The following is a 15,742-nucleotide window of genomic DNA, read 5'->3' as shown; positions in this document are numbered from 1 at the left end:
TTGGAGCATATGTGTTTAAATTTCTTTAAATACAAAGAGCCACATCACCTGTAAAATGCTGCAGATTGGTGAATAATGATTAAAAATACAAAATAATGCAAAAAACTGTCCTTTGACATATATTTTTTAATTTCTTAATTTAGTTCTCTAAAGTGACATTTAGGTAAATTGTTCTCTTGGTGTATTGATTACTAGGAGAATGGGTGTTAGACAAATCAATTTGTGTCATTCCCAGTTAGGAACAGCTTTATCACCTCCTAGGTTCTGGGAGGAAGTCTTAGGAGAGGCTGTGCAGCACTGGCTGAGCGCACTGGAGGAGCCCTGTGCTTCCTTCTGTGCAGCCATCCTGAGGCCCCCTTCCTCGTGTATCTCCCCTCCCCTACATATCTCAACTTCTCGCTTGACCCCACCCACCTCCTAGCTAGAGCTCTGCACCAAGTCCACAGCTGCTAGCCTGACACAGGCCCTCTGTTCAAAAGACCCCCCTCATGTTCTTTTCCTCCAGCGTGGTCCCCACCTTTCCTTCGGTGCTTCCTCTCTGCCTCTTCTGCCTTCTTCTTTTCTTCCTTGGCCTATTTCTACTGCCACTTGGGGATCTGCAGGTGGATGCCACCTTGGTTCTGCCCTTGAGGGATATCCAGTCCCCCTGAAGGTGGGTGCCTGCACCTTGATGATGTGGATACTGAGGACTACCAAACTTGGCTACTCACTTCTCTGAAGCAAGAGCTTCAGGGGCAGGAGGCTGGCATTCTACTGGGCAGAGGCTGTCCCTTGGGCCCCTGGCAGTTAGGGAGTAAGGGTGCTGACTTTTGGAACCTCTTCTATGGGGGCCCTTAGGGTCTCAGAAGTCTACTATTGTTGTTCAGTGCCTTCCTCCTTATCCCTCTCTTGGGCAAGGGTGTCCTGGTTCCCCCCTAGCTGCTAGGATTTCCTTACTGCCTGCTGCCTTTTTCCCAACAGGAAAGGTCCTTGGGGCACACAGTTTGGAAGGTGGTGGCCACAATTGGACTGTAAAAGCTTATGGTAATCCTGACCATATGGTAAATGATGCTCCCATCTTCCAGGCTCCAGCTCGAGTGAAAGGTGAGCATGCACCACACAAACTCAGTGAGCCTCTGCAAGCATTTTTGGAGGTTGCAGGCTTCAGAAGTGCCTCAGAGGCCAGCAGCAGCTCTAGTCTGTACTTTTCCACAAACTGTTCAGGGGATGGTTGTGCGCAGCCTCCACTCAGCCTATGTAAGTTGCACACTTCTGGGGGGACATCCCATGACAGGTGTCCCTTCTATATACATCTGCCCCTGCATTAGGACTCGGGCACACTCTGTTTAGTCCTGCATATTGACTTTCATCATGGCAGTGAAGCAGAACACATTCGTTCTTTCAAGATCAAAACCAGAGAAATAGTTCAACAGTTGGTTGGTGATGGTGGGTGTCTTGCAGGCACAGCTGTGATTAGATCCATGTTCTCCTTGTTGTCTTGCCAGTTGAGGTCATATGGGGGAACTCTGCTAAGACCACCACAGTATCCACAAAGCAGGCAACAAAAAGGCCCATCAAAAACTGCAGTTTGTTTCCTGCACTTCCTCATCCTGTGGACCCCACTGCACCAGCGCCTGCATGACCCCGACATTCTTGGCACAGCCAGTGCACAGGAAGGTGGCCTCTTCCAGGGTGCTGTCCATGCTCACCATACTGCATTTCTCCTTGCCTACAAGAAGACAGAAGGAATCATCAGAAGTGATTCTGCAGGTGTCTGCCACAGTATTCATTTCTTCACAATTTAGCTTGTCTGAAATTGGGATGTATCTCATTTCTACCAACCAGTTGATAGTCACAGAATTATTCCAGCTTGTGCGCATGTGAATTATAACTTATAGTGGTATCCTCTTAACTGACCTGCATATTATTAATATAAAAAATGCCAGGTTTGATTGGCATTGTAAAAATGGCTTCAAAAATATTTCTCTATGTCTTGAGTTTATCATATATGCAAAAGGCATGGAAACAGAGCCTCAGGGTAGAAATTTGATATTAGTGAAACACATACTCATTGTTAGGAGAACTGATCACCATTTTATATTTTCTTGAGTAGCACTCACAAAATATTTTAAGACCTAACATAGGAAGATATGCACAAATAGAGGAAGTTGAACTACATTTTGTCAGTGAGGCATTCCAAAAGATTGCCTATCACATGCCAACCAATGAAGTTGAATGCAAAGAAAATTACTCTCTCATGTATGAGACAGTGCAAGAAGGTTCAGAGGAGAAATGACAGAATGATTGTCTTGATCTAATCAGTGAATTACTTGAGTGGTAACTAGAGGCAGGTGGGGTAGGGCTGGAGGGAGTTGTTCATTGGAGGCATGGCTATTGGGTATATATTTTGTATCTGGTGAACAGAGTTTCTCTTTTTCTCTGTTTTCTGATCATCATGTAAGCTACGTCCCTATGCCACATTCTTTATCCTTTGATAATTAAATTGATGTCTAATTACACATGAATATTTATATTATTACATATGCTTTATATTAATGTAACTTTATGTATAGAACTAAATTTAGAAATAGTTTAGGGTTAGACATAGGGTTAGGGAATAAATATATATTAAAAACATGAATATTCAAAAAATGTACATGTGAAAATGTATATGAAAATATATATGTTTTAAAATAGGCAAGGGTTTAATTTGAATCATAAATAAACATTTTTTTAATTTTATTTTTTAGGGTTTTTTTTCAAGATGGACACATTATCTTTATTTTATATTTATGTGGTGCTGAGGATCAAACACAGTACTTAGTGCATGCCAGGTGAGCACTCTACCACAGAGCCACAACCCCAGCTCTAAATACACATTTTTAGTTTGCAAAGGCAGATATAAACTACATATAAACATATTGATATGTATGCAAATATGCCATTGAAAATTGAATATATAAGTCAAAATACACATAAACATATTACTATATACTCATTTATGTAAAATTAACTGTAGAGATATTTTGAGAGTTAGTATTAAATTATGGCTTGGGTTAGAGAATGAATATGTAAATCAAAAACAAAAATATAATTTTACATGAAAATATATGTAAGTGTATATTTTTGAAATGGGGAAGGGTTTAATGGAAGACATAAATACACATTTTTTTAAATTGTAAGCACAGATAAATATATATTAATATGTAATAATACTTATGAAATGAACAGGGAAAATTAAAATGAATATTCATATTATCATACATGATGTTATATTAATATGTTTAGGTATATTGATAAATTTAGGGTTACTATTGTTTTTAGGGTTAGGGTTAGGAATTAATATGCATATTGAAAAACATGAGTTTTCATAAGAATGTACATGAGTATATATGTATGGCAATATATATCAGTATATATGGGTTTGGTTTTTTTAGGAGGAGTTTCCAGGGATTGAACTCAGGGGCACCCCTGACCACCAAGCCACTTCCCTTGGCCTGTCATATTTTATTTAGAGAGTCTTGATGAGTTGCTTATTGTCTTGCTTTGCTGAGGCTTTTTTTGAATTCCAGATCATCCTGAGACTCCAGAGCGACTGGGATTACAGGTGTGTGCCACTATGCCCCTGGTATATGTTTAGAAATAGGAAAGTGAGCCTTGTAAATACACATTTCAAAATTGCAATTTTTACAGATAAATTTCATGTATGCATATACAATAATATATATGTAAATATACCATTGATAATCGAATATCTAAGTTGAAATACACATACACATTAATATTACTGCACATATATTTATGTAAAATTAGGTTTAGGTACAAGGGTGTTGTGAGAGTTATATTAAATTATGGCTTGGGTTAGTGTTAATACTTTGGAATGAAAAAGTTTATCAGAAAACATGAATATTCATGAGCATATACTTGTGAAAATATCTATGAAAATACATATAAACACATGCTTTGAAATAGTGAAGGTTTAAAGTGATTAGTATGAATACTTATTTTATTTTGCAAATGCAGAGAGAAAATATACATTAATACATATATATGCAAATATGCCATTGATAATTGAATATGTATGTCAAAATGCACACAAACATTCATGTAAATACATAAGCTTTTATGTAAAATTAGGTTTACTTATAAGAGATATGCATAGGATTAGTATTAAATTATGGCAAGGGATAGCATTATGGCTAGGGAATGAATATGTATATCAAAAACCATTAATATTTCTAGGAATTTACATGTGAAAATATATATGAAAATATAATTTTCAAATAGAAAAAAATTTTAATGTGAGACATATACATACATACTTTTAAATTTGTGAATGAACAAATCAATATGCATATATAATATATATGCAAATATATTTTTGATAATTAAATACATATGTCTCATTACACATGTATATTCATAATTTTGGTATGTTCTATATTAATGTAAATTCAGGTAAAAGGTTATATTTAGGCTTAGTGTTAAATTCTGTGTAGGGTTAGAAATAAATATGTTTTGAAATAGGGTTAGTGAAAGAAAATGCATATGGAAAACCAAGAATACTCATTAGAATAACTCATCAATACATGTATGAAAATATAAATAAATACATATGTTTTGAACTAGGGAAGGTTTTATTTTTTGTTTATGATTTAAAGAATTTTTTTTAGTTGTTGATAGACTTTTATTTTATTTATTTATATGCAGTGCTGAGAATTGAACCCAGTGCCTGACACGTACCAGTAAAGTGCACTACCACTGAGCCAAAGCCCCATCCTAAGATTTTAATATGACACATATGAATACAGATTTTCAAAAATAGAACTGCACAGATTAATTATATATATGAATATATACTTATACATATTTAAATATACCATTGATAATTGTATACATAACTTTATAAAAATGAATATTAAATTTATATATATATATATATATATATATATATATATGTATTTATTTTAAGGTAGATTTAGATATACAAGTAAATATAGGGTTATTATCAATTTCAAATTTTTGTGAACATTTAGGTTTATCTTTAGGGAATAAATATATTTGTTGAAAACAAAAAAACCTAAGAATGTACATGGAATCATTTGCATAAAAATTAAGATAATTTTTTTTTAAATAGGGAAGGGTTAATACAGAAATAAATACAAATTTTTAATATGCGAAGGCAAAGATAAATTTTATATATAAATATGTAATAACACTTCTGCAAATATAACATTGATAAATATATATGTAAGTATAAATACATATGAGTATTCATATAAGTATATATGCTTTTATCTGAATGTAGGGTAGTTATAGGGGTAAAACTATGATTAAAAATATAAATTTTGTATATAATTAGGGTTAGACAATGAATATGTATATTGAAAAATATGAATAATTTAAGAATGTACATGTGAAATTTTGACATTTTGAAATTGGGAAGAGATTAATGTGAGATGTAGGAAGACACATTTTTAATTTGTGAAAGCAGATATGTGTGTGTGTTTGTGTCTGTGTGTGTGTGTGTGTGTGTGTGTGTGTGTGTGTGTGTATATATATATATATATATATATATATATATGCAAATATATCATTGATAATTGAGTGCAAGTAAAAATACACATAAACATTAGGAAATGAATAGGTACATTGAAAAACATGAATAAACATAAGAATATACATATAAAAATGTGCATTAAAATACACAGAAATATATGTGTTTTGAAATAGTAAAAGGTGTGAGATATATAAATACACATTTATTAATTTCCAAACGCACAGATAAATTACATGTGAACATATATAAATACTTAAGAATACAATTATCAATTGGATATTTGAATATAAGTATGCAAGAATATTCATATTACTATATATTCTTTAGTATTAATATAGGTTTAGAAACGGGTAAATTTAGGGTTGATATTAAATATTTTGTAGGGTAAAGCTTAGAATTAGGGTATGAATATATATATCAAAACATGAATATTCAAAGAAAATGCATGCAAAAATATGTATAAAACATATAAAAAATGAACAGGGACCTAGTAAAAAACATTATATGGAGAAAAGTTGACAATAACTAAAGGAAATCAATTGCCATATATACAGTTGGAAACACTGTCTATACTTAATAGAAAAAGTAGAGGAAAAAAAGTTTATCTCAGATATTTTGGAACAGTAAAGGCAAGATAACAAACGCAATCATAAAGCAAGACTCAAAATTTTCTCAAGGATGGGGCTGGGGATGTGGCTCAAGCGGTAGCGCGCTCGCCTGGCATGTGTGTGGCCCTGGTTTGATCATCAGCACCACATAAAAACAAAGATGTTGTGTCCACCGAAAACTAAAAAATAAATATTAAAAAATTCTCTCTCTCTCTCTCTCTCTCTCTCTCTTAAAAAAAAAGTTTTTCTCAAGCATTTATTGAGAATAGATGATTTGAACATAGAGTTAAATTGTGAGTCAACAATAAAAAAGTCAAAGATCATCAGAAGTTTCAAATAAAGCAAAGACATTTATAAAAAATATATATGGGGTAGAAGAAAACATTACAAGGAAAATTGGAAATACTTTTTAGATGACAGATAATAAAGATTCAACAAATCAAAAGCAATAGGAGGCTGATGAAGCAGTTCATAAAGAAGTGCTTCTAATTTGACCTACTTACATTAGAAAAAGACACAGGGATAAAATCAGTGTTGACGTTGACTCTCATCATGCAACTTGAGAAGCACTAATAATAATTTATTTCTAATAATAATTAAGAATTTGGTTAGAGTAGATATATACATGGAGTCCAGGGCCAGTGGATGTAGCATATACCAACGTGGGAATCATAAAGAGTACAGCACCGTAGCAGGCAAATGTGCAAGTGGCCAGAAGATGAATGGTGTCTTGAAGATGTGCACAGGTCAGCTGAAGATCTTGATTATGTTGTCACTGAGAGGCAGAATGGGGTGGGAAGAGAAAGGACTATTTCTTAGTTATTCATGCTGCTGGATCCTGGGCATATTTACCACAACCATAGAACTTCTTTTCCTCTCTGATGTGTGGTTTGGTCTTTGGAGAATTTTTCTTGTAGGCCTACTATCTGTGACACAGGCCACATTACATAAGGTGCTCCTGGAATCTCTGGTACAATGCAGATTTTTCTTCAGTGAATTATCAGGCAAGATCATGGAGGAAAGCAATTACTTAGGCATAGACCTTAAATGAATCCTTTGTACTTGGAAGCACCATCTTCTCTCTTTTGCATATATAGTAGTTTTTAATTTTAGGCAGATTACTAGAAGTATATTAATATAGTCTTGTGTAATTAAACTCCTGTTAGGAGACTCTTTTCAAAGGCCCTCTTTTGATTTAAATGGGGACTCCACAGTTCAGTTCTCCTTGAATTCTAGAAGTGTAGGAGAGGTGGAGGTGGGACAGAGTCCTTGCCTGGTGCCAGCTCCTGTTAAGAGCATCTGGGGAGCCACGTTGGAGCCTGACATGAACTAAAGCCATTTTAAGGAGCCATTCCAGATGGAGCAATGGCTTTGGAGGGAGAAGGATATACTTCTTTGGGAAGGACTGGAGGAGCAGGGAAGGAAAATGTTACTCCATTTTCAATGTTGTAGAACAGAGTTGTCATTGAGTGCCAGATTAGAGGTCCTTGCAAACTGTCTAGAAAGGAGGGCATTTTTAAAGCCCTTGGAGAGTCTATGTGGAAACAAACATCTTTGTTCACACATGAATGACTTCAAGCCTCAATGTCACCATCAGGTCAGAATGCTCTTTCTCACCCAGCATAACAGACAGGCCCAGGTTCACTACATATTCTCCCATGAATGGTCAACCTGTGTTGGCATGATTCATCCTGTCTGCCTGTCTCAAATCTGCACATTTGGGTGAGGCTTACTGTTTTCAGAAAAGCCAGAGGTACCCTTGCATGGGTGCACTGCTTTTCTGGGAGCTGCATGGCTGAACAGTGGGTTCAAAGAAAAGCATAAAGGGGCTGGGGTTTCTGGGCAGTGGACCCATGTACAGACAGCACTCTTGGACATTCCCAATTTTTAATCTTAAATGAATCTTTCCTTCTTTTCAATTGTTTATCTCAGGCATTTTGTCACTGTGTTGGCAAGTGATCTAATATAAGAAAAAGGGAGTCTCAAAATTTTCTTAAGAATGTTGTTCAGAGTAGATGATTTGACAATAGAACTAAATGATTAGTCAACAAAATGAACCATGTGAAAAATCACCAAAATTTTTGAAACAAAGCAAAACATTTTAGTAAAGTATACATATGAGGTAAAGATAAAAATTACAATTGTTATCATTGGAAATAATTTTGAGCAGACAGATAACTGACAGTTAATCAATCAACAGCAACAGGATGCATCTTATGAAGTTCTTAAAGCTCCACTTTGCTTACATTAGCAAAAGACAAATGGATGAATAAAATCAATGTTGGTTCTGACCACCTTGAGTAACTGCAAAAACAAAACAAACAAAGAAACAAGAAAAAAAAAATAGAAGGAAGGAATTAAGACAAGGTGGATGGAAAGAGATAATAAATTAGGAGGTAAAATAAAGACAGAAGAAAATGATGACACCATAAAGAAAAAAACAATGAATACAGAAAAGGATTTTTCAAGAAGTTTGCTAAACTTTATGTGGACAAGTCCAAGTGAGAGAGAAAAGCACAATGAGCAATACCAAATATAAAAGTTATGTGAATCGATCCTACGATGTTACAGTAACTTAGCACTGGGTATTACTCTTGTAATGCTGTATCATATTAAAACCAATTATCTCAGTGACTACATAGATGACAAGCATCTTGCAAATCCAATTATCAAACTTCTTTCAAGAAAAAGTGGACGAAGTGCTGCGCGGAGCTCTGGCAGTGCTGGGGACAGAGCAGCAATGATCAGGCTGTAGCCCAAGGTGCAAGAGCAGCAAAACACGTATGAGGCAACAACAGAGGGGAACCAGTGCTACTCTGCCTTAAACACACACACTTCTTCTGCCACTCTTTTGTCAGTGCAGGCGCACAAGGCACCTGAGGCTGCTAGGGCTGCTATGTAACCTGAACGCTGCAGGAGGAAGGGGACCCAATAGGGGTCTGGCCGTCCAAGCCTCTGGGGAGCAAGTTGGTAGTCACTACTGAAGGCTCCCATTCTTAGCACTTGTTTGCCCATTCCTGTTGCCTGGCTGGCCTGAGTGACTATCTATTGCCCCAGTTCCTACACTCCATGGTGACGATTGATTAACTGGGAGAGATGGACTTCAGTGTGCTCAAAAGGCTGATGAAGCTGAGCGAGAACCACCAAGGCAGAGGCTGTAGCTTCAGCGGCAACCATGAGGAGGTTGGGAGGTGATGGTTGCCCTGGGTTGTGGGGCGGGGTGGAGGGTGAAGTGCGTGGCAGCAGCAGGGCTGACAGCAGCTGCAGTCTCTGAACCCTGGGGCTAGGGAGCGTTATCAAGCTCTTGCTTTTCAACTTTTTGCACATTTTTCCTATCGGAGGTTCGGTCCACCTTCTTTGATACAACCCACAGGACAATAGGCGGGCCAAGGGCTCCATGAGCCTGGAGTCCATCCTGCATACCCAGTAGGAAGTGCGCTCTCTTGTGCTCTAGCCTCTACTTGGCTATCATCCTATATTTTGAGTGGAGCCCACTCCAAGGGCTCAGGGAGGACCACACCTTGACCCTAGTAGTGCAGCGACTCCACCCTAAGCCCCAGTGAATAAACATCTGCTTGCTCAAATCTGGCTGTGAGACGTTTTCCTCTGCTTACCCAGAATTCTCTTCTAATTCTGCCCTGGCAAACATTCCCCCCCCCCCAGTGCCACAGAGTCCCTTCACCTGGGGTGCAGCTCCAGTGGAACCGCTCTGTGTATCAAGGTGGCAGGGTCCCTTGGAGATTCTTGGTTTCTCCACTTCCACGATGCCTACCATGCTATCTGGAGAGACATGCTGCACGCCCTAGGAATCACAGCCATGTTGAATGTCTTCTTCCAATGCCCAAACCACATGAAAGGACGCTACCAGTACAAACACATCTGCTGGAAGAAAACAACAAGTCAGTCATGGATTCCTGGTTCATGGAAGCCATGGTTGTAGGACTGTGCAGTGAAGGACTGCTGCAGGCCAGGATTGGTGCACTGCTAGGAGGGCATCCTGTTCTCTGCTACCATCTTCTTGGCTTAGCAGATGATGAAGGAACAGCTGAGGCTTGAGAAGGCCTTGAGCTGCATGGAGCAGCTGTCCAAGGTGCTGGCCACATCCTACCTCTCCAGGCCTGCCGACCCTTCAGGCCCCTTAAGGGAGCTGCAAACCCTTTTCTACCCTTACCTCACAGTTTTTCTTCAGCTTCCCTATCTCTTTGGGTGTGTACTTGGCCTCCAGCAGATTGCAGGACCTGCACAACCCGAGCAATATCTCCCCCAGAACTCAGAGCCACTCACCTAACTCCTGAAACCAAGGTTGCCTGCCAGCAATGGATGCAAGATCCTCATGTGGGATCTAACAATATATAAATTTGTATCAAGAGTATATAATGACTCTAATATCTACTATGGCAGATGTCTTTTTCTCAATTCATCATGCCTTCTACTACTGCATATACTGAAAATATATAAGTGCAGTTTCCCAGTCTCATCTGGATTAAGGGTTCCAATTCTTCAATGAGATGAATTAATGTAAGGCAAACCTACATGTGCATAAGGACAATTTGGGGCAGGAGTGTAATGTAGGGAATTTGTCTTCTTGTGAAGAAAGTGAGTGTCCTGATCAAGCTCTGGAGTTGGGTTCCTGACAACAAGATGTTAAGTGGCAAAAGTTGGGGGGGGGGAGCAGTGTCCTCTTGAATACTTTTGTGCTGTGTTTGGACTTTTCTCCTGGCTCCATTATTTTTATATTTGTGAAGCATACAAACAGAGTCTCTGTCCTTCCTGGAAATTTTATAGATATCTTGAATATATTAAATATCTTGAATATATTCATTAAAGTAATATAATTACATTATATTATATAATTAATTACATATAATTATTTGTAATTATATATAATTATATAATTATTAGAGTGAATTCTACTCTCTGAATATAAGACCTGACTGATGTCTTATTTGTGAAGATTAAGTTGATTGACCTAAAACATAACATTGCTATGTTAATGAGCTTTGATGAAAAATAACCGACAAGAACAACTTTTAGAGGAGAGATTTATTTTGGGTCACAATTTCAGAGTGTTCAGACCATCATTGTCTGGCTCCAAGGCAGAAATATTATAGTGGAAGGATGTGATGGAGGAAATCTGCTCAGCACATGGGAGCTGGGAAGCAGAGAGAGAGGAAGAGACCAGGACATATATAGTCTAAGGTCATGCTCCCATTGACTTTCTTTTTCCCATCATGACTCACCTACTTACAGTTACCAACCAGTAGTTCATTAAAATTTTTAATTCATCAAGTGGATCAATTAGCTCTCTTAATCCAACTGTTTCTCCTATGAACATGGTTGTCTTATCTAACACTTGAGTTCTTTAGAGGATATTTCTAGATTTATACCATAATAATTGCCTTGCACACAGTCAATACTCAGTACCTATTTTCTATTATTATCACTACTGCTACACATACAAGAACTACCACAAGATGTGTAGGAAGAAAAAACTCATTATAAATAATAACAACAACAAACTAAATATTTATGGGAAAAAATATAAGAAAGCTGTGCAAGCTCTATTGGAAGGATAATTTAAAATGCTAATTTATGTACAAAAAGAGACATGAATATATTTTTCTTCGAAAGACTTAATATCATTAAATTTTTGCTTCTGCCTAAAAGATTCAAAAAAGACTATAATTTCAAAAGAAATATCAACATGATTTCTTCAGTTTTAGAACAAGGCAAGCTGATTTTTAAAATTTCTTTTTAGAATGTATTTTTTAGTTATAGTTGGACACAATACCTTTATATTTATTTATTTATTTATGTATATGTGGTGCTGAGGATCAAACCCAGATGCTAGGCAAGTCTCTGCTGCTGAACCACAACCCCAGCTTCAAGAAGTGCTGATTTAAAAAAATCAGATTGGCAAACATTCTAAGGAAATGCATATTAACTTACAAATAAAAATGTAAGAGATAATTATATTTTAAAAAATTGATACAAAAAAGTGATACACACAATCAAAACCTTTGGTGGACTACCAATTTGTAGGAGTACTCCTAAAATAAGGTTTTTTGAAGGACTATTGTATTTCTTCTCATTTTTAACAGATTTTTAGTTGTAGATGGACACAACAGATTTATTTTATTTATCTCTTTTTATGTGGTTGTGAGGATCAAACCAGGACCTCACACATGTCAGGCAAGCTCTCCACCACAGAGTTACAACCCCAGCCCCAAAGGACAATTGCTTTTAGTAGAGTCAGTATAGAGAGTATAGAGTGATACTCTTGATACTGACTTTCACAATTGGTTTATTTAGAATATTATTTCATATTTTTTATATTTATATATAATTATATGGAATTATATATAAATATATTATATAATATAATTAATAGAGTGAATTCTACTCTCTGCATATAAAACCTGACTGATGCCTTATTTGTGAATATTGAGTTGATTAACCTAAAACATAACATTGCTATGTTAATGAGCTTTGATGGAAAATACCTGACAAGAACAACTTTTAGAGAAAATTTAGAGTATATATATATATTTTCTAAGTAAATTACACTATTTCTTGCCTAAATAAGTAGGAATCACTGATGTTTTCAAGAGATTGAGAAGAGCAAAGGGAATTATCCTAAAGACACACTGTTTAGAAAAGAACCTGTTGTTAGAGAAAACATAGGTGTAGTTTTTAATTTTTACATCTCTGTGATTTGGTTTTAATTTCACCTTGGATGTCTCTTACTTTCAGCATGCTTTTTTTGTTGTTGTTGTTGTTTTCTTATCTTTACATATTGAAGATATTTTCCTATCCTTATCCTGAAAAACACAAGGATTGCAGACAACAGCAATAGAAAGAAACCAATAAAAGAGTGAAGGGCACATGCTCTTTCTTGGACAGATCCTGTCATATCTCCTGCAGACCCACTGTGGATATTTCCTAAAAATGCCTGCTCCCCACAAAAAGGAGGACCCAGTCAATAGAACAGTGGCAGTTTTTTTCTTATTGCAAATGCCTTGGCAGTTTCCCTTCTCTGCTCACTGTTAATTTTGAGCTCTGACTTCAACTCATACAAAACATATGAAATCTACTACAAGAAGCATCACTCCCCACATGCCCAAATCTGGAAATCCATCGGCTGTCAAAGACCCATGATACTCAGCCCCAGCACAGAACAGTTTTCTTCTTTCCAGTAATATGACAAGGCATGTCAGAATTGACCTAGACATTGACACACTACATACTCCCATCTAAAGTATTTTCAGTTTTACTCATAGGAATGCAATTGGCATGATTTGAATTAACTTTCTGGTAGCAGAACATGGGGAGGTTCCTGGAGAGTGGCATTCCTGGAGATTGGCATTCCTGGAGAGGTCACGGAAGCTCTGCACCTCTTCTCCCTTACCTGTACTCTCTTTTATCTGGCTTCGTGTCAATCTACTCTGTAATATCTTTTGTTGATAGACCAATACATTTGCAAACACAATTGTTTCTCTGAGTCCTGTGAGCTCCTCTAGCAAATTAACCAAATGTAAGGAGGGGATTACGAAACCCAATTTATAGCCTATTTTCAATTTAAATAACATATTTATTGTCATTGTGGTAAATTTTTAAATTTTACCATGAAATTGATCATTGTAGTCAAGGTCCCCACCAGCTGGGAATAGGACCCCAGTTTCCTGGGGAAAGTCACTGGGCACCATTTCTCTACTCACACACATGCCTTTCCTGGGGGGCTGCTTAGGCTTAAAAAAAGACAGGTCTCCTTGCATAAATGTCTCTTCCAGTCCTTAGCCCATGGTTTCATTTGATTATTAACTTTTTTTTTGCTATTAAACTCTAGGACATCCTTATATATATATTATAAATTAACAGTTTGCAAGTATTTCCTCCCATCTGCAAGTTGTTTTCCACCATGACTTTGTTCGACCACTTCTGCAGTATTGGATAATCATGTACACTATCTATTTTTGCTTTTGTTGTCTGTGCTATTGATGTTATGTCAAAAAAAGAAAGAAAGAAAGAAAGAAAGAAAGAAAGAGAGAGAAACAAAGAAAGAAAGAAAGAAAAACAGAGAGGTAGAAAGAAAGAGAGAAAGAAAGAAAGAAAAAAGGAAGGATACAAAAGAAATAATTGCCAAGACTAATATGAATGAGTGGACAATGAAGGTTTTTTCCTCCTGTTTTTTTTTTCTAGGAAGTTTATAGCCATAGGTATCACAGTTAAGTCTTCCACCCACTTTGAAGTGATTTGCATGTGGCATAAGATAAGCATCTTGTTTTATTCTTTGGCATTTGGGTGTCCAGTTTCTTAGTACCTTGTGTATTTTTAGCCCCATTTTTGAACATCAGCTGACCATAGATGCATGGATTTACTCCTGGGCTCTCTGTGCTCTTCCATGTATCTCTAGGTCTGTTTTATACCAGTACTATGGCATTTCATTTACCATAGCTTTGTGATCAGAAAACGTGATCCCTCTACTTCTGTCACTTTCAAAAGGTTTTTGTTTGTTTGTTTTAGCTGTTTGAATTTTTTTAGGTTTTTTATGAATTTTAGAAACATTCATTTCTCTTTCTGTAAAATATAGTGCCATTGGGACTTTGATAAGAATTGCATCAAATCCATAGATGGCTATGTTAGTGGTAGTATTTCAACAGCATTAAATCTCCTAATATATGAACATGAAGTGCTTTTGCATGTGTTTCTTTTTAAAATCATCTACTCAATATTATGTAGTTTTCAATGTGCAGAACTTTTATTTGCTTAGTTAAGTTTATGCCTGATTATTTTGTTATTTCTGATGCTATTGACAATAGATGTTTTTCTAATTTCCTTTTCAGACAGTTCATTATTAATGTATAGAAATGCAAGTAAGTTTTTTAAATTGGTTTATGAATTCTGCAACTTTACTGAGTTCAGTTATTATTTCTTGCTGATTTTTTATAGAGTTGTTATGGTTTTGTGTCTATAAGATAGTTATATGCAAATGGAGACATTTTTTACAGCTTCTTTTCTGATTGGGGTGTATTTTCTTTTCTTTTTTCTTTTTTTTTCTTTCCTAGCTGCTCTAGCTTGGGCCTCTTTCTCTTATTCCTGATCATACAAGAACAGCTCCCCCCATCACTGCTGAGTATGATGTTAGCTATGAGGTTTTCATATATAGCTTTTATGGTGCTGAGTTAATTTGGTGTGTGACAGATGACTGTTATAAGGTGCTCAGGGAAATGAAAATCAGAACCTCAATGAGAAATCACAGCATATGCTATAGTTCCATGTGTTCTTATCAAAAACCATCAAAAGACATCAAGTGCTAGTGGGGACTAGGGGGACCAGAACCCCTCTGTTGGTGGGAATGCAAAATGGTGTGGCTGCTATGGAAACTGTTTGGAAGTTCCTCAGAAAAATTAAAACTAAAGCTCTCAGTAACTGGCCACAACACTTCTGTGTATTTGCTCAATTGAACTGAAATTAAGATTTGAAAAATGTATCAGCACTCCCATTTTTATTGTAGTGTTAGCCACAGGAGTTGGGACGTGGAAACAATCTCAATGTCCATCAAAAGATGAATAGGTTTACAGATTTTGGTTGATCA

At 36.4% G+C, this 15,742-nt stretch overlaps 1 pseudogene; it reads right to left on the bottom strand.

The window, feature by feature from the left end:
* Positions 1-852: 852 nt before the first annotated feature.
* Positions 853-15,742, bottom strand: part of LOC143637860 (ankyrin repeat domain-containing protein 33B pseudogene) — a 64,524-nt pseudogene continuing 49,634 nt past the window's right edge.

Source organism: Callospermophilus lateralis, chromosome 14, assembly GCF_048772815.1.
Source record: "Callospermophilus lateralis isolate mCalLat2 chromosome 14, mCalLat2.hap1, whole genome shotgun sequence".
NCBI classification, from domain to species: domain Eukaryota; kingdom Metazoa; phylum Chordata; class Mammalia; order Rodentia; family Sciuridae; genus Callospermophilus; species Callospermophilus lateralis.
The sequence above is the reverse complement of the archived record's forward strand: the minus strand, read 5'-3'. Positions and strand labels throughout refer to the sequence as shown.